The sequence below is a fragment of the Sinohyriopsis cumingii genome, chromosome 6 (genome assembly GCF_028554795.1).
Source record: "Sinohyriopsis cumingii isolate HCF-2022 chromosome 6, ASM2855479v2, whole genome shotgun sequence".
NCBI lineage: Eukaryota > Metazoa > Mollusca > Bivalvia > Unionida > Unionidae > Sinohyriopsis > Sinohyriopsis cumingii.
This window is the reverse complement of record NC_142966.1, coordinates 131,838,810-131,858,959: the sequence shown is the minus strand read 5'-3', so window position 1 is coordinate 131,858,959 and position 20,150 is coordinate 131,838,810. Positions and strand designations below refer to the sequence as shown.

At 34.9% G+C, this 20,150-nt stretch overlaps 1 long non-coding RNA gene across 2 annotated transcripts; it reads left to right on the top strand.

The window, feature by feature from the left end:
- The first annotated feature begins 4,585 nt into the window (after positions 1–4,585).
- Positions 4,586–18,058, top strand: LOC149797992 (uncharacterized). Of its 2 annotated transcripts, XR_016421568.1 has the most exons (5): positions 4,586–4,686; positions 6,835–6,945; positions 8,601–8,761; positions 14,548–14,777; positions 17,343–18,058. It is a non-coding gene; the product is annotated as an uncharacterized LOC149797992 (long non-coding RNA). The 2 variants fall into 2 exon arrangements; XR_016421569.1 differs by lacking the exon at positions 6,835–6,945.
- The last annotated feature ends 2,092 nt before the right edge of the window (positions 18,059–20,150 follow it).

Genomic DNA, 20,150 nt, shown 5'->3' with positions numbered 1-20,150 from the left:
TTGTAATTGTTTCGCGAGTTCCTCAACGGAGTACGACCCGTTCAGTTAGTTATGTGTAAAGATTACAGCTCGTTTCCCGCTTGATAAATGTCTCAGAAGATTAACATAATTATCTTTATGAGCGTTTTCCACGATGAATTTCTTACCGTGATCGGGTTTATATTTATTCATAACGAATTTCATGTCAACGCGGTTTAGTTTATCGCGAAATAGAATCAAATCCTCGTTGTTCGCGTCGACATCGGCCACGATAACACGAGGAGCCATCGCGATTAGTCCGGCGAATTTATCGAATATATTTTTGTTACAACCTGAATAACATTGACGCATTATTCCGTGTAATTCATCAACAATAATCACGTCAGGAACTCCTTCTACGCGTAACAAAGACTCCCACTGAACTATTACTTTTCTTGATTTGCCGAGGACAATATCGCCTGTGATGTCCCTGTAAGTCTCAAATCCGTAAACTCAAATCCGTAATCGGTCTTAACTTTCTCGGTAAAGGCGATTCGGTAGGATAAATACAGCACAGAATCATCTTCGTTTATCGATGATATTGCCGCACTAGATTTTCCCATACCACAGTAAGATCCATCCATGTAATCGCCGTAGATGATTTTACATCCCGGTCCAGACTCGTGTAATGGTTTACTCGTGTAGCTGTAACTGGGTGTCTTATCGATAAATGTTCCAGGGTGAGTTTTTTTTTTCTGTATTTGGCCGACATCAAATATTTAAAATATTCCGGATTGTTCTGGTCCTCCGGTAATGATTTAACTACATCATCAACGACGTTATTGGTTGCCCTCGCGAAGTACTCGCGTATCTGTTTATCGTAATTGTTTTGCATGATTATTTTTCCGTTACTACGAGGGCAGGTAACAACAAAGTTATCTGCGTGGACATATATCAAACAGTTGTCGCATTTATCTTCAGGATGATCATTAATCTCATTCCAACCATGACGTCGTTGGCATATATTGCAATAGTGTCCTGGTCGTCGCTGGACTGTTAATCTGTTTCTCGACGACGCAGTGACGGTAATTACTTGATCTGGTTCTCCAGTTAACTCGATCGATATTTTCTCGAGATCCTGCTGGGAGATCTCATTGGCATAATCACCAAGATCACTTTGAGGCGGTTTGATATATTCTATTTCGCGTGGTTGGATTAACGTAGGACAACAAAGTAGATCTCGCGGCGTTGTAGTTTGTCCTGATATTAATCTTTTACAGACAGAATTAATTTTATTCGATTTTGTCCCGGCCAACTTGATGCTGTGTAATCCTGCTTGTTTATCAAGCTTCCATGTTGAATTATCCTTACCGGCTTTGTCAATTAATTCTATCTGATCATCGAATGACACGGGTTCACATTTACACAGTACATGATATCCATGTGTCGATGTGAATAAAAATATTTTATCGCGGTCACAATTACACAACCGAGAAAAATAATCAATAATTTCTTCGTGAGAGAGTCTTTTCTTCTGAGTCTTTCGAGGTTCCCATGAAATATCTGTAACTGATGCGTTCTCGGTATTGTTTGAAGAACGAGTCGATGTCGAATACAGGATATCTCAATCTGAATTTCGGTATAATTTCAGTAACGGATGATAGCCCTAAAAACTTATCCGCGACTGATTCAAAGTCTTCGTCGGACGGAAATATGTAAAAGTTTTTAAAGTGTTGAATAATCACACAAGACAGATGATATGTTGATTTACATTCAGATTGAAGCGCCTGAATTGCTTCTTCTTTAGTTTTTACTGAGACAGATTCATCTAACGTTGAGACGGAGAAAATATTATAATAATCGCGCAATATGAAATAACTTCTTCTAGATAACACACGCGCGTCTTCGTTGGTAATGTTGTCGAATAGCGTGTCTAGCGTAAAAGTCGGGTCGTTCTCGAGACACAAATATTTTTCTTTTAAAGTTTTGTTTGTAATATATACTTCGGTTATATTACCCGCACCACAGAGTTCACTTAAGTAATTTTTTTCTGTCATTTATAATTAATATCTATATATCTAATTGATTGTTTTTTTTAATCACCAATTAAATATATAAGATATTAAATATAAGATTGTCAACAAATGCGCTTGGCTTCCTCAGGGGTCAACCGAAATATGCGGAAAAAACTGTAGAAGTATTTTTTGTGGTGACCACATGAAAATCTACCGATATAACGGCTCATGTGGACCTCGGAGTTGTATTAGCTGCTCTCGTGGAGTTCGTGGTAAAATTCCGTTGTGTATAGATTGCGGCGTAACAAGATATCGATTAATTGTCGAATATAACACAAGGACAAATAAACCAATTCCAACCTTAGAGGAGTTCTTATCTTCGTAAAAAAATAATTATTGAATTTAACACACATGATTATGGTGATGGGGGAAGTCTCATATCCATTATAATATTATATATTTATGAAAGTTCCCCCATGTCGTGATGATTGTGAAATAATCCACGTGGAATTTCTTCTGATTATTCTGATGAAGATTTCCAAGATTAATGGTTGAATATCGAACAAGAACGACCATCGTTGGAGGAGTATTTATCATCGTGATTCAGGAGCTAATGATTGTGGAAAGTGGCATAATCAGTATTATTATAAGGATTAAGGAAGATTCTGCAGCGAGATGATGATCTTGGTAAGACAAAATAATTGTTTTTTTTTCCGCGCGGATGTTTCCCGCGTGTTGTTTTCGTATGTTGATGACTGTCGCAAGTGGCACAAACAGTATTATTATAAGGAATGTGCCACTTGCGACAACCTCAATGATGAGTGGGGCGAGGGCCAATCAATAACATAAACCCAGCATTATATTTATAATTTTGACAATTCTGTGATGATGATGAAAATAAGGTCATAATTATTAAACTGATTTGATTGTTCCCGCATATTGTGAAATTATTTTGTTAAACGTTATTTTGTTTCCCGTCGGTCTTGTCGTGAATCTTTTTTCATGATGATGTTTCTGTGTGTAAATATTACTTGTTCCCGCGCGTCTGATTTCACATTATTTTGTTCCTGCAATGATATTAAACTCATTTGTCTGAAAACAAGCCCGGGTCAAGGAACCACTAACAAATGCGCCGTGGAGAATATTGCAATAAACATAATTATCTTAGAAAGAAAAACCCTCATGCTGGTCCACGAAGTTGTGTTGGATGTAACAACGGTGTTAGAGGATTATATCAGATTTGCAAAAATTGCGTTGGAGATCGATACAGAAGTTTGATGATATATTACAGAAAAAGAAAAAACATAAATCCAAAAATAGAAAAACCACCATCAGAACTTGAATATTACTTGAAACATAGAACAAATTCCCAGGATTCAGATGAAGATTCCCAGGATTATTCAGAATAACATAGCAGCAGAGAGGGCCTTGTCTACAATTCTGTTTGGAACAAACAATAATCGTAGACGTGGTATTGACCTCTATGAAGGGTCACTATTTTTTTTTCTTCTTAAAACAAGGGTGACCATTCCCTGAAGTGGTCTGATCGCCCTCTCTGCTGCTAATGACCATTTATTTGTTGTTACATTTTTCATGTCCTTGATGTTTTTTATTTTTAAAATCGGTAGGGCTGGGCATGGGCGCCCTTACATAGGGGCAACGGAGATCAATTCCTGCCCCCCCCCCCCCCGCATCTTCCTTAGCCAAGTTTCCAATGTGTTTAAGCTTTGCTAGCGACGATGCTCCACTCCCCCGGATTTTATTTTCAAACATCCTTTAGCCTACATATGTAAAACCTAATAACTGACAACTACATGTTTGTCTCCCCCCCTCCCCACAAAAAAAAAAAAAAAAAAAAAAAAAAAATTCTGCGTGCGCCCCTGGGGATTGGGGTACAAAGAAACGAGAGGGTGTGCGAGTATTATAGAAGATTATTTCAAACTCATAAAAATGTATCCTATATTAATTATGCAAGTAAAATAATAACAAAATTTCAGAATGTTACCAACAGTATTTTAAATTCAAATGATAAACAAAAGTACTGAATATAGCTCAGATTAGCTACATAGATCCAAAATTTGTAAACTGGTTCAATTGCAACTTCTTGACAAATAATTCCAGAATAAGCACCAAATAAATGATATTAGTAACTGAAATTTACAATTGCAATGAAAACTCCTATCTTGCTATTTTGAGAATGCCAGTATATAAATCTTGGATGTTACATACAACACAATACCCAAGGAATTTGAGTTTCATTTGCTCAGGCGTCTCATCAGTTGGGAACTGACTTACTGGATTTAGATTCGGATTTAGGCCTAAATTTAGATTTGGAATTTAGTTTGAAAATCGCTTGAAGTTGGAAGATTATTGGGGAAGTGTTTGGTATTTGAATTAATGGACAATTGATGGAAAACTCTTGATTGTATTGGTATTCAAATCTATGCAGTCAGGATAATAATTTATAAATAAGTTAATAGATTTGGTGAAAAATGACATGACGAGGAACATACTCTTTAAAATATTTAACCAAATTTCTGTGTGTTAACTGATATCGACCTCTTTACGGGTAGGCTAGACTTGACTCGCGCATGCCAAGTGAGCAAATAAAACTTTCATGGCAGCGTTCTTGGAAGGTTACGTGCAGTGATGGATCAAATGAAGCCAAGTAGTTTGTATAAGAAGCAGCGACATCTACTAAATATTATCACTGGTAATCAGTAATTATCTCCGCAATAATCTCCGGTTCTTAAAAGTTCACGTTATCACAGTAAACTTGTGAATGCGTCAAATGTAGGTCAAATAAACGTACATGTATGTATATTCCTAGTTCAGACAACCTTCTTCTTAAATGAAAAGTATTTGCCCATAGAAAGAACTTTAAAAAAAGACAAAAATAAAAATATCAAAACATTTTTTATGTTGTAGATTCAGTGTGGTTATCTCTTAGACCAGGAAGTTGTTCTCCACCTTTTTTCTTTTGTTTGACTGGCGGCGGAGACCAACGTTGTTCTGCACCACTCTAGACCAGCAAGTTGTTCTCCACCTTTTTTTTTTGTTTTACTCCGCCGCCAGTCAAACAAAAAAAAAAAAGGTGGAGAACAACTTGCTGGTCTATGTAAAACTGTGCCCAAATAAAAATTATTTTAGTCTGAATATACCTGCTTGTTTGTTTTTACCCCCACCCTCCCCCCCACTGATTTAAAAAACGAAAAGCACAAATGGGATAAAAGATGCACAGAACTTGGTTCATTTATTGATTTATAATTTCAAACATGATTATTCCCAGGTGGGACCCTAACACCATTACCGTCTGCGCATTTCATTACTAACGAAAGTTTTCTGTGTAAAAGACTACCATGTTTGCCAGTTATTTCAAGTTCCTGCACAAGTCCGTTTTCAGCGAATGGGTGTATGCACGACTGCACATACATGTACATAGAAGAAATATACTATGTTGTCTGCTTCAGATATTTACAATGTCGAATCAAGTAAAGGAAAAGAATGACAACTACAAATGTGCCTTTTATGTGGATTTAACAAGCGGTGTAGTTTCTGTGTGCATGTGTTCAAAGAGATATATCTCTAAACTCTAAACATTATGATAATTTATGGAATTATCGGCAGTTACTGAATAGGATGAACTACGTCACAATGTTTCTGAGGAATCAACTCGCCCATAGTGTATGCAACATGGTACCATATTAGTATGGAAAGTCCATTAAGCATGAAAGGCACAGAGAATACCAGCGTTAGGGCCACTCTGGACACAGTCTGATTAGAAATTATAAATCAGTGAATGAATTGACTAAGTTCTGTGCACTTTTTATTACAATAAAGATTTTCTTATTGAAATCAGTAGGAGGGTACAAACAAATGGGGAGGTATATTCAGACCATAATTGTTTATTGATACAAGCAATATGTTTACAGGGCCGGATAATCGGGAGCGTGGGGGTTAATGTGGGGGTCCAGGGTTTCCAGACCCTTCGTGCCCCCCCCCCCCCAAATGTACAGACAGAAGTGTACAGTCACTAGTCACTTGAAATTTGACCCTTGTTTTATGCTTGTGCACTATTATTGGGTACTATGCAAACAGAGTAAATAGACACATTGACTTTTATTGTGTTGCCCTTTCAAGGAAGGTCAGAGCCCTATTGAAATTTTGGAAACCATCCCCACCCCACCCCCCAACACTTGGCCCTGTCTTTATTATTATGAACATTAGTAGTATTAAAGATATTCTTGTGGTTGTTATTGTTGCTTGAGTAAAATTCATTGCATACTATAGCTACATCGTTGTTGGGTTTTTCTGTGCATGTAAGGTTTCTGTCACAAATATTGACGCAAAACGCATACCAAATTCAACAAATTGATGAAAATAAAATGCTTACCATTTGAAAAGAGGCAGTTGTCACCAGAATATTCTATTCAAACTAATACTTATTTTGGACACACGGGATACCACCCCTGTGTTTTTATGACTCAGATATGTTGCTCTATTCTGCACATGGCTTCTTAAAGATGTAATGTTTATGCATCAAGCTATGGAAATGAAATGCATTACTTTGTATTCTTTCTGTCAGCATTTCAGCTGATGAACTAGGTCATGTTTATAGCTAGTTTTACAAAAAAATTCAATGTAGTAATACCACTAAATAGCAAGAGATATCAAGCAAACTAAACCGCTCTTGTAAAAAGATTTAGTCAAAGCTCAGTATTTTATTTTTAAAAAAGATAAGCTATTATGTTGAAGAGAAACAATAATGAATAGGATGTAATGTATTGACAACGTCTTGTTTATGAAAAAAATTACTAAAAAATTAAGAAACAACCTATATGCTCAGGAATTTGTATTGTAGAATCCATTCATGAGGCAAGTTGACACATTTTAGATGGCAGACGATAAAGTATGTGTGGGACAACTTCTTGCAAAATTAGAAACTTGGATTAAGATGCAGTATTGTTCTAAGGTAAAAATTGATATCTTTTAAATAATTTCTTTATTTGTACGATTCTAAAAGATAAATATTAAAAAGGTTTTTCTGTGCTACAAGTTCAAGAAGGTCATGGAGTGGGTCTTCATGTTGACATTTAGATATCACATTTTCGTATGCATTTAGAATGGGATATTTTGGTACACTTTATAAATAACTCTTTCCTTAATTAAAAGATGATCGTCCTTTCTTTGTACAAGTTAGATTTTTGACCAAAAACAACACTTGATCTAGTGTTTATAGAAATGACGTATCGTTGCGCAGAATAGGCCGACATGATGGTATACATAAAATGTTATATGTATTGATAATTTTGCCTCTGCAAAGGAAAAAGAAACTCAGATAACAATACAACTTCACTACTGATTCTAAACCCCAAATTAAACAATACACCTGTTTATCGAAAAAAAAGACATGTACTACATGTGATTGAAAAAGCATCTTATTTCCCAAGTTACGTGACTGTTGCTGCCACATAATGGTCTTTACAAAAGTAAAACTATTAATCTAAACTTCATTTTTAATTTAAAACAGACAAAAAAAAATGTGGACACCCCTCCCTCCCATTCTCTTCACAAAGATGTTTGCATTTTGCTTGTGTACCTATTTTGTTTTTGGGAAATGAAACTTGTTCGAACCAATTGCATTGTTCTTTAAGTGGAAAGGATACCTTATTTAATTCCCCAGTGTCTACTTGCCAACCTCTGCGTATAAAAAGAGGATCTTATGGGTCATTTTTTAGAGATATACATTAAGTTCATTCCATATGCATTTAAGGGAAAAACACATTCACTGCTGTGTGATTGCGGCAATATAAAATTCATAAATATTGAAATTATCGCATTGAAACACTTAAGTTTATGAATTTTTAACTTTGAAAACACTTAAGTTTATGAATTTGTAACTTTGAAATAATAGCTGATATATATAAATGTACATAATGTATTTTTCTTTAACAGTTAATTGACAATAGTTCACATGTAAACATTTTCACAGCAGACTTGTCCAACGTCACACTGAGTAAAGTATATGTCAGCGTTTTCAATTAGAAGTATTTAGATATTATTTCTTGTTAAAAAATGCACGGTAATACTGAAACAGTTTAACCAAAGTCTATTAATTTCTGATTATTGAATGCTCTACGTCTTAAATATCTTTTAAAAAAATACTTTCAGATGAAAATCATACATTTCTGTTGACTCTTACAATGTTGACAAGGGAATGATCTTGGTCAAAAAAGAGGATATTTGGTCTGTCATTAAAAAAAATCCAGAGTATTACGAGTCTTTGTTTCAACATGTGCAGCATTCATTGTGACATTACTACGCTCAACATTCAATCCAATTTGTACTGACTCGCACCTATAGGTTGCACTCATCCAAAAATATCCATTTACTCTAACATTGATTTACCATATGTACATTGTTTCTCAGGACATGTAAATAATGATCTTACAAAAGACTATGAATGTATCAGGATCCAAATAATGTGAATAATTATCATTTAAAGGTACATGTATACGTAACCAAATTCTAAAAAGGACAACCTTTACACAGATGATCCATGCTGAACACGTGCGTCACCTAAATGACTTTTACTATCAGAGTTACCTGAATTTTGTATTCTTTCAGAACCTGCTGTAATATGAATGAGGCTTATTTAACAATTCCTGGAATGATGCCACCAGTTACTGGTCACTCCATGACCTTATTCAGCAGTATCTTGGACACCATGAGCAGTCACCACCGTATCTCACCTTAGTGGATTCAAAAAATATAAGTACCAGTACTAAGTAGGTATTTATTTTGAATAGTCATATCATACTTTATATAGCCATATTGTGCTTTAATTGGTCAAATTACACCTTGTTTAGTCATATCATATTTTGATTGGTCATATGATACTTTAAATAGTCATATCATAACTTTGATTAGACATATCATACTTTGAAATAATCATATCATACTTTATTTAGTCATACTTTAGTCATATCATATTTTAAGTAGTCTTTTAAGTAGTCATATCATACTTTGATTAGTCTTATCATACTTTGAAATAATCATATCATACTTTAAGTAGTCATATCATACTTTAATTAGTCATATCATACTTTGAAATAATTATGTCATACTTTGATTAGTCTTATCATACTTTGCTTAGTCATATACTTTAATTAGTCATATTATACTTTGAAATAGTCATATCATTTTTGATTAGTTATATCATACTTTAATTGGTCATATCATTCTTTGCTTTGTCATATACTTTAATTCATCATATCATGCTTGGAAATAGTGATACCATATTTTGCTTTTATCATATACTTTGCTTAGTCATATCATACTCTGCTTAGTTATATCATACTTTGCTTAGCCATATCATAGTTTGACTAGTCATAGGATACTTTAATTAGTCCTATTGTACTTTGTTTAGTCATATCATATGTTGATTGGTCATATACTTTGCTTAGTCATATCTTGCTTTGCTGAGTCATGTCATACTTTAATTAGTCATATCATACTTTACTTAATTATATCATATTTTGCTTATTCATATCAGACTTTGATTAGTCATATCATACTTTGGTTAGGTATATCATACTTTAATTAGTCCTATCATAGCTTGATTAGTCATATACCTTAATTAGTCCTATCATACTTTAATTAGTCATATCATAGCTTGATTAGTCATATCATACCTCAGTTAGTCCTATCATACTTTGATTAGTCATATACTTTTTAGTCATATCATACATTGTTTAGGCATATCATGCTTTAATTAGAGGCATGATTATTTGCTTAGTCATATCCTGTGTTGATTAGTCATATCATACTTTGCTTAGTCACATGATTTGATTAGACATATCATACCTTGATTAGTTCTATCATATGTTTATTGGTCATTTGATACTTAAATTAGTCATATGTTAATTTGTCATATCATATGTTGATTAGTCATTTGATACTTAAATTAGTCATATCATGCTTTGATTAGTTATATCATACTTTGATTAGTCATAACATACATTGATTAGTCATGTCAGCAGCAAGCTTTTTATTGACTCCTTTAGAATCAGATTAAACCCAGATTTTACGCCCAAGCTAAAGGCATTCAGTGCTTCCTATTTTTCTGAATAAGTTGTACTGCTATAAAACTTGCCTACAATGTCAGAATTAAGCTAATAGGTGAACTGAATCAGCTAGCTTTAACTAGGTGATCAAAAGCATAAATTTACACCCAAGATAAGGGTATTTTGTGCTTCCTAATTGTTTTAACAAAATGTTCTGCAGTAAAACTTGCCTACAGTGTCAGATTAAGTTATTAAGTGAACTGGGTCAGCTAGCTTTCACTTTGGATTCAAGACCACAGAGGGCACCATCTATTTCTTGAGTTCATCTTGAATCTTCATCTTTGGGGGCATATTTTATCATTGCATCTTGTTGAGTAAGGTGACTCTCAATTTTCCTTTTTCATCCACTCTGACAGTGGGGCAAAGGGAGATGAGCTTGCCGTATACTCTGGATGACCATCTGGGCATTGAACATCATTCCTTGTCCCTTGAGCCATGCTCCCAACTGCACCCAACTAGCAAAGTTTATTCTGGAAGCACTTATAATTAACTCCCTGCCCATCGTCATTTAACACGTGATTCCAATATCTTGCAAAACACTGTAGCTGGGCTTTTTGCAGCTTACTGTGTTTTTCAAATTGCATCAGACATCCATTATATTGTCTATAATAGAAGGTTAATTTCCGTGCTTCTTGTTGATATTTTTTCATGTATCTACTTTCTTCCTTTCATTTGACATTTTCTTGACCACAATATTAGATGCCCTCTGCATGATGCTTTGGGGTGGCATCTGCATGTTAGTCATAATTAGACATGCTCTATTATTATCTACAGCAGTATGCCATGTCTTGCTCGTCTTGACTTCTTTATAGGACACACGGTACTAATTATACGGAAGAACTGTGAACCAGTCTAGAAATGGGTGAAGAAATAATAGAGTATTTACAGGTTTGGTGGTCCATAATTGGTTAATAATGAAAATTAAAATTTTAGGAAAAATATCTTTTGAGAGCTTATCCTATGTGTAATGTAAAAAAAATATTGACAAATTTCTACTGATGCAATTTTAGCATTTTTACAGGCTTGACTCAGGAGTACTCAATACTGAAAGTAGCACCTGATTCATTTGGTGCAGAATCAATAACACGTGTTTCATGCACATGTATGTAAACAAATTGCCGCGGGTCATATGGTGTTCTCCACACATAAGCTTGCACCAAGGTTAGATGTGCACGAAAAATTATAGGTGTCATTATCAGCACCCATAAATTTTAAGTTATTGAATTTTGAATATGATAGTGTTTCCATATGTTTACCATTGGAGTGGAATTAGTACCGTGAGTCCTATATGCGACCTATACCATAATAGGAGTTTGTTGTTTCCATGGTTACCACGTGCATACAGGGTATCAATTTGGTGGTTTTTACATATGACAATCATAATGGAGTCTTTTTATCATGGTTTGAATGTGGTTTTGGAGAAAAATTCTATACAAAAGACAGATGGGGATGGTTTTATACACTGGAGAGAGGAAGTAGATAGCTCAGGCCATAGGGAAAAGAGCATAGTATGGCCTGATGGCAGAATTTCATAAGATGGTACCCATAGATTGGCCTAAATGGTTAAATACCATTTAACACATGCAACAATTCCCCAAAAGGGGGTGGGGGTGGGGGAGATTTCATATGTAACCAACTTATGTCACAATCACTTATGCATCAGTACTGATCATTTAACTTTAGAGACACACTCAGCAGATCAAAGCAGAGAACATTGTAAAAACAAGGACTGTGCACAAAACTGCACATGCTGCATTGCCTCAACCTGTAAATTGAATTATTATATGTCGAGTCACATTGAATATCAATTATACCGGTCTTATTTCTTATCCTAGAATTAAACTCCTTGACACCTATTCTATGTTCAGCATGTTTCTCATATTGGTACATTACATTTTTGGGTAAACAGTATTGGAACTTTTCTGCATTCCTTTTGTTGAGGGAGCAGGGAGGGATATTTTCACTTAAAATAATAGTTTTCAACCCTTCATTCCAAATATAACTCTGCAAAAGTCCTATCTGTATTGCATTCTTTACACAGGCAGTTTTTCTTCCCCAAGCTCTCTTCATACAGTTGAAACATTCTTGATGTATAACTGCATGGTGAACATACTGCTCTCTCCCACCAAACCAGATCTCTTTTTTCTTCATGTACCAAGTCCCATGATAGAAAACCTTCATACTCAGGGTGTTGCAACTTGTGGTCTCAGAACACATTATTCCAAATCTCAGCATTTGATTACTACGTGCACTAAGCGATATGTGTTTTGTTCACCATATATGTTGTTGTGAATAAATGAAAACAAGCTTCATGTCAGAAATATGGTTTCATATTTGAAACAAAAGCTATTTATAAAACCTACATTGCTCTGTTCTTACCACCAAGTAATAGTAAGGAATCATTTAGCTGTAAATTAGAGCTTGCTATTTGGTTTGCCAAATCAAGGTGTATTACCTCCCCTTTGACTGTAATTGAGTGATTGCAATGTTTGCTTTGTTTCTCTTTGTTCAATAATGTATGCATTTTTCAGCTTTATATTAAAAAGTAAGTAATTTAACACTGCTTATAGTGGAAAGCAGCCACAGTAATGATTTTTAGACTTTTTCTTAACTTTTTATGAGCTTTGGGTAAATGTAGGTATATGTTTATGTATTAGACAACTTCAATATGCAATTCAATTCTATTACATAAATTTAACAAGTAGTGTATTCAGTGACAATTTTTATCAGTGTCTGCATATTGCATAGAGACATGAACTTGTCTTGGCATAGCAAAGTTTTTTCACACATTTCTCCACCTCCAGCATACTTAACAGCTTGAGTCATAACAGTTTGTGCATACACTTTCTGTCTCCAACATCAATGTCAGCATTATAGGAACTTTGGATAGCTTTTTCAAATTTGTCTCTTGATGTCCTTATGTAACATACCTCATGTTGATGTGTTATTTGGGTTGATACACATTCCCCCCCACCCCCTTTGTTGTGGGGAACATTACCAGGCTTGAAGAAATTACTCTGTCTATTCTTTGCTTATTCACCCTTCCCCATAGTTTTATACTAAAAAGTAGCACTATGTTATTTAATTATTCAGTATAATGCAGCTTATGGAACTCTTCCTTGGCTTTTATACCTTTTTATTAACATTTGGGGGTCATGAATCACATGTGATGATAGTTTAAATAAGTTTGGAATATCAGCATCTCTTGATGCTTCATGGGTGTGTGTATTTGTTTTAGTCACAAAAGGGCAATGGCCTTGTATCATTTTGACCTGTCATGTGGCACACTTATTTGTTTTGTTTGATTGATGTGAATAGGGATGCACTGTATGTTATTTCTGTGAGAGTCAGCAAGAAAAGAAATGCAATTTTGAAATTTAAAACATTTAAAACTTGTCTTATAGCCAGTGAGAGATGAAAATACAGTGCGTCATGTAATTTGATACCTTGTGATGTCATACTTGCTGATGTCATCATGCTTGTGTTTCTTTTGTGTAGCATGCATGCCATAGAAAGATAACATGAAGATACAAAGGCAGAAAACAATTATTTTAATAACAAGAATAAGCCATTAATAAGTACAATACAACACAGCAACATGTAATGCGGATGCAATTTAACTACAGATATTGGTATCACATAAAATGCTATTGCACTATTATCCATGCACAAGCATGGCCAATTCTTTCTTACAATTATGCTCTAATACCAAGGAGTAAAATACAACTTTTTCAAAAAAAATTAAATCTGGTTATAGGACACACGGTACTAATTATACGGAAGAACTGTGAACCAGTCTAGAAATGGGTGAAGAAATAATAGAGTATTTACAGGTTTGGTGGTCCATAATTGGTTAATAATGAAAATTAAAATTTTAGGAAAAATATCTTTTGAGAGCTTATCCTATGTGTAATGTAAAAAAAATATTGACAAATTTCTACTGATGCAATTTTAGCATTTTTACAGGCTTGACTCAGGAGTACTCAATACTGAAAGTAGCACCTGATTCATTTGGTGCAGAATCAATAACACGTGTTTCATGCACATGTATGTAAACAAATTGCCGCGGGTCATATGGTGTTCTCCACACATAAGCTTGCACCAAGGTTAGATGTGCACGAAAAATTATAGGTGTCATTATCAGCACCCATAAATTTTAAGTTATTGAATTTTGAATATGATAGTGTTTCCATATGTTTACCATTGGAGTGGAATTAGTACCGTGAGTCCTATAAAGCTTGGATTCAGGTGCTTGAGAGTTAGACATGACTGAATTTTTATTAGTTTCCAGCAGACTCCCTATTTTGTTTCCTTAGTAGCCTTAGTGTAGTTGCAATGGAGACATGCTTGGTGATGATATTTTAGAACTGTATTCCATGTGTCAACTAATTTTCATCATCTGCTGCTCTCCTTCCTCCAAAATCTTGACATATTATTATCTTTTTCAGGAATGACTAAGAACAGGAAACCAGTCAGTGTGCCTTTGATGCATCCTCACAGTCTGATTGTGACAAAGAGACTCTATCACTTGAATACCAGGGAAAATTCAGCTTCATTCATCCTAGCAACAGTTCTTGACTGTGGTAAAAGAGAGGCAGTGGTCAAGTCTTAATTGCATAGAGCAATATCTATATTTCATGGAGAGTTACCTCCCTGGAACTGTTTTACTTCTGTTATGGTAATCTTTCAGGTTTGCATTCAGTAGTACACTCGGAATTGATTTGATGAAATTTGGTGCACTACCTATATTTATATGCAGTTTGTAATATCCAGTATGCAGTTTGTATGTAATATCCAGTATGCAGTTTGTATGTAATATCCAGTATGCAGTTTGTATGTAATATCCACTACTCTGGCAACTAAGCATGTACCTGACACCTTGAATGTACCATGTGGTAAATTCCAGTTTTTATTTATTTCCACGTCCAATACCAGATGACTTAGTGAGCCATATTAAGTGGCATTCTGTATGAGCCTGTCATGTCCTATGGTCACAGGATTTAATACCTAGCTTCCCTATGCATGAGGAACCACTTATTTTGTTCAGCAGATAATTGTCAACATGGCTGTCTAAAATTTAGACCAGAAGGGCTTAAAGGATGGTCATTTGTCCTCTGTCTGTCAGAACACTACTTGGAGGATTGACAATTAAAGTTACACACACATTCAACCTATGGGCTATTTGGTACTAAATGAAAATGATGCCAAATTGGACATCCGGTATGGCAATCACAGCAGCCATTTTGAAAATCTTATTGCCTCTCCTCCTGAAGAAAAGGTCATATTGACATGGTTTTAACCAGAAGACTCTGTATGATGCTTAGCTGGCCTAATGAAAATGGTGTCATTCATGCATCCAATATGGCTACCACTGTTGCCATCTTGAGAATCTTGTTTTGACTTTTTCTCCAAAAAGAATGTCCATAACATAATTTTCTTACTGAAAGACTTCTTATGTTGTCTGGATGGTTATAAACAGAAATGGTGCTAGTCTGACCACCAATAGCAGCCATCTGGAAAATTTTATCACAACTTTTAGATGTTTGGTCATATTGACATTGTGGTTTTACAAGAATTCTTTTGATGCCTAATTTGTTATAAGTGGAACTGGTGCACATCTGATATCCAATATGGCCACCATGGCAGCTATCATGAAAATCTTGTTTTCATTACTCATCCAAAATGGAAAGACAAATGGGATTTCACCAGAGGACTTTTTAAAATTTCACATTGATCCTAAATTGAAATGGTGCTGATCTGATATCTTGTCACTGTTCCTCTTAAATGGAAAGTATTTATAACCTGGAGTCTTGATTAAAAGAATTCTTATGAAGTCTAGTTGATCCTAAATGATGCAAATTTACCCTCAATATGGCCACCACAGTGACCATCTTGAAAATATTGCTAACTCTACTTTTCCCCAATGGATGACTGCATTGTCCCTGTATTTACCCCAATAGGCTTGGTCCTAAATAGAAATGGTGCCTCTAATATATCCAATATGGCTGCCACAACAGCTGTGATGAAAATATTGCTGTCACCAATACACCTGAATGGATGGTCTTATTGACATGAGGATTTCACTAAAAGACTTCTAATGATGTGTGTTTGGTCCTGCAGTAAAGATAATGGTTCCAGTATGACATCCAAGGTGTCCACAACAGCAGCTAGCTTGAACATCTTGTTATTGCTGAAGACTATCAGAGATAAATTTCAACACTCAGCAATTAACAGGAAAAAATGATCTTATCTTGAATTCCTGGAAATTCTTTTTGTACAACAGAGTCAGCCATTCAAGAGACTCTTTATTATAGTATGAAAAGGTTACATATTATGGCCGAAGATGCACTTGTTTTCTTTTCAATCCCTTGAAGCACTTAAATTTTATATCCATAAATAATCTACTAATCAAAATTTATAAATTGTCTTTTTTGATGTCCTGGTTCTGTTACGTGTATGAATATATTTATAAATATTTGCCTTCCATAGGTACCATGTATGTTCTAATGGAACAGCTGTTATGAACTAAAAATTCATACAATTCTTTTCCATAATTTGGAAAATTGGACAGTACAATTTTTAAAAAATACTTTTCCAAAAATTTTGGTAAAATTTCACATTTAAAAACTAAATTTAATTTTATTCAGTAAACTTGATTTTCACCATTGTTTCAGTCAGCTTGTATCATGATGAGGTCAGAGGTTATACAGGTAAAACCCATTATAACGCAATGCTAGGGGTCCAAATGAAAACATTGTGATATAAGCAGGATTGCATTAAAAAAAATTTCAAAACATTTCCCCATAGAAAATGTGCATTGAAATTTCAATGTGATCAGTTTTATCTAACTTTTTGATCATATATCATTTGTTTTTTTGCCAGGTTTCATCAGATATCAAATATACTTCTGTTTTGAATTGTATACATGCCGGTATGGTGGAAACGGCGCATTGCGAAGTCAAGGCAACATTAAACGCAGTGCTGGAATTAAAAATCTGCAGGGAAATGAATAATTGGCTTTTCTGAGAGCATGTATTTAGGATGTTAAAAAGACAGGTGACCTTAAATTAAAAAATAGGGAGCCATGCTGCCATTGTGTTATAAGAGGAATCACATTATAACAAATTGTGTTAGAATGGTCTTGACATTTTCAATTAGCATCTTCATTCCTTACGTCTACCAGTGTATTATTCTGTACTGGCCACATTCCTCCAGAGTCTTGATATTCTATCATCTTTTTCAGGTGTATACAGCAGCTGAAGTGGCTTTGATGCTGTCTTACAGTCTGGTGTGGCTATAGAGGCTAAATCAAGACTTGAGTTGACCTGGAGGAAAAATCAGCTTCATTTATTCTGGCAAAGGTCTAGGCTGTGGTGAAACTGGTAATGGTAAAGTCTTGACTGTTTGGTGTAATGCTCTTGTTTCAGGTAGAATTACCACCCTTTAGCTGTGTTTTAATAGCAGCAATAGCTTACCCATAGCTGTTGTTTATCTTTCTTATTCTTTTTCAAGGACATTGATGTGCTCAGATGTGAGCCAGATTCACAAGAGAAGATTTGCCTGTGACAGTGGTTTTTAACTGCAATTTCCACCTGACCTCTACAATAATTTACCTCCAGTGGTGTTACCTTATCCATTTGTTTTTTCCAAATCTTTACATGAAAACCTTTTCCCTCTGGTTTTGGTTTCTTCAGAGACTTGGGGTTACTTCTTGTACATTGCAGGGGTCGGATGCACTTACCATCAAAATCATTTTACATGTAGTTACTGGTTTGTCATTGTATGCAAGGAATAATGACAGCTTAACTAGATACGTGTTCTTCAGTCTAGATTGACACCACAGGGTCCACATTGCATACAGTATCTATACTAGATATTTGATTCAATGCATTTAATTTTTTCACATTGTTATTGTATTTACGTACATGTCCTTTATTCAATAAAAGTTGTATAAAACACTGAGAACTCTTTCTTACATTGTAAAAAAGACTGGTAAATTTATGCTGCTGTTTACTTTGTCTGTAGAGAACACGGATGTACTCCATATATGGTACATACAAAACAAGTTGAATTATACATGACATTATAAATATTTTAATTTATTTACAATATAAAGGACTAATATCAACACAGTCTGTGGGAAAGTGTGGTCACTGTATTAAATGTTCCAAATGTACAAGAAAAAAATTGTTGTACTTTTTGTAAATCATGGTCTGCAGACTCGAGCCACACTTTTCAGAGAAAGACGAAACTTCATGCTCCTTCATCATCAGAAATTTCTGCTTCTCTATTACTGAGAATCAGGGTTCTTCTGACTGGAATACCTCAGCACATCGCTACCTCCCATTGTTAAGAAGATAAAGCTACCATGTAGCAATGTGTCATTGCCTCCCATTGTGGAGCAGATGCACCACTCACCTCTTAATCTCACTGCCTTCCATAGTGGAGGACATGCTCCACTCATCTCGTGGCATCGCCCATCGAGGAGGAGATGCACCACCACTACCCTGTCATGGGTAGTGTTTCGCGCCTTACTACTGGGAAAGATCAGCACCTAACCTTCCTTAGTGATGTGTCAGCTGACAATCCTGTATCCTCTGATTATCACACTATGTCCTCACTATATTGGGATCAGGTTTGGACTGATTTTCCCCCTCTCCATCATTTACCACCTCATTATGAAAATTTGGAAGTCTAACTGGTAGGCTCAGACTAGGCTAGGGGATTGGACTGGTGTACTGTAATTAGTGTACTGTTATAACCTTGACAGCTTGCAAATACTATATGGCAAGTGCCGAGTTCAGTATCAGATAATTTAGTGAACCATAATAATTGGCATTATGCAGGGGGCTGTCATCTCACACTAGCACATTTAATACCCAGCTAACTTTTGCATAAAAACACACATGCTGTGTTCAGGAGATACTTGTCAAATTTAGCAATTATAAACTTGAAATTTGTCTTTAATAAAAAAACTTCAATTAAAATTTTAGAAATGTTCACCAACTATTTAAATTTGTTGTATAACAGTTATGATTATTATTATGTGCATTTTGAGTTCAAAGTTTCCAATAAAGATTATTCGCAATTCCAAATTGAATTTTTGCTTCATCAGAACACTCCAATAAATGAGAAAGTTATTATAAATTGAATTTCTCAATTGTATGTACGTTAGGCCCCAAACTTGATCCTTGCCAAATACCATAAGTACATCAAATGGCTACAGATTTCTTTGTATTGCATGAAACTTTATTATATTTACTGAGCAAGTTTAAAATATACCTTTACTGAAGATGGACAAATTTAACTGGGATATGCAGTAATAAGTCTAAAGAGACAAACCTCAGGCAACAGTTATCTACCCTGTTTGAGTGGGACCAAAATCAAGAGGATGTTCCAAAAAAATTGTATTTGACTTTTCTGCTTGTCAATGACTTATTTGGTAAAGTTACTTATCTGATAATTGCATCAGGTTAAACTATAAACTTCATAAAATTTTATTGAATGTTACATGAGCTTATTGTTAAATAACAACAATATGATGTAAAATGGTTTAATATACCACTCTTCGTGGGTCATGCAAATGTTTTTCTTTTTTACTTTCTCTGTGTCAGTTTGTTTACATTAGTAATACACAAAAATAGGGCTGTTCAGCCTATGGTGAAATCTTTCAGATTGTATAGTATTAAGGCGGGTTACTACATTGCAAAAGCCATAAAGTCTATCAGTTATGTTACAGGTGCAATATTGTTGTTTTGGATACAGTGCTTGAAGAATTTCTCAGACAGAGGCCCAAGGCAAGACTCTTGTAAAAAATGACCCATGCAAAAATATTGTATTTGGGACATTGATAATTTGCTAAACCTCTAGCTTAACTAGCAGAACTTAACTGTCAGATAATTGCAGGTGTTAAATATCTGTTACACCAGTGGATTTAGATTTATAATGGGTTAAGATAGGCACCATAGTGCATCAGGAATATTTGTGAATACCAACATTAACAGTCTTGCATTTTGCTTAGGAAGCAATCATATTCATTTAGAAATAAAGC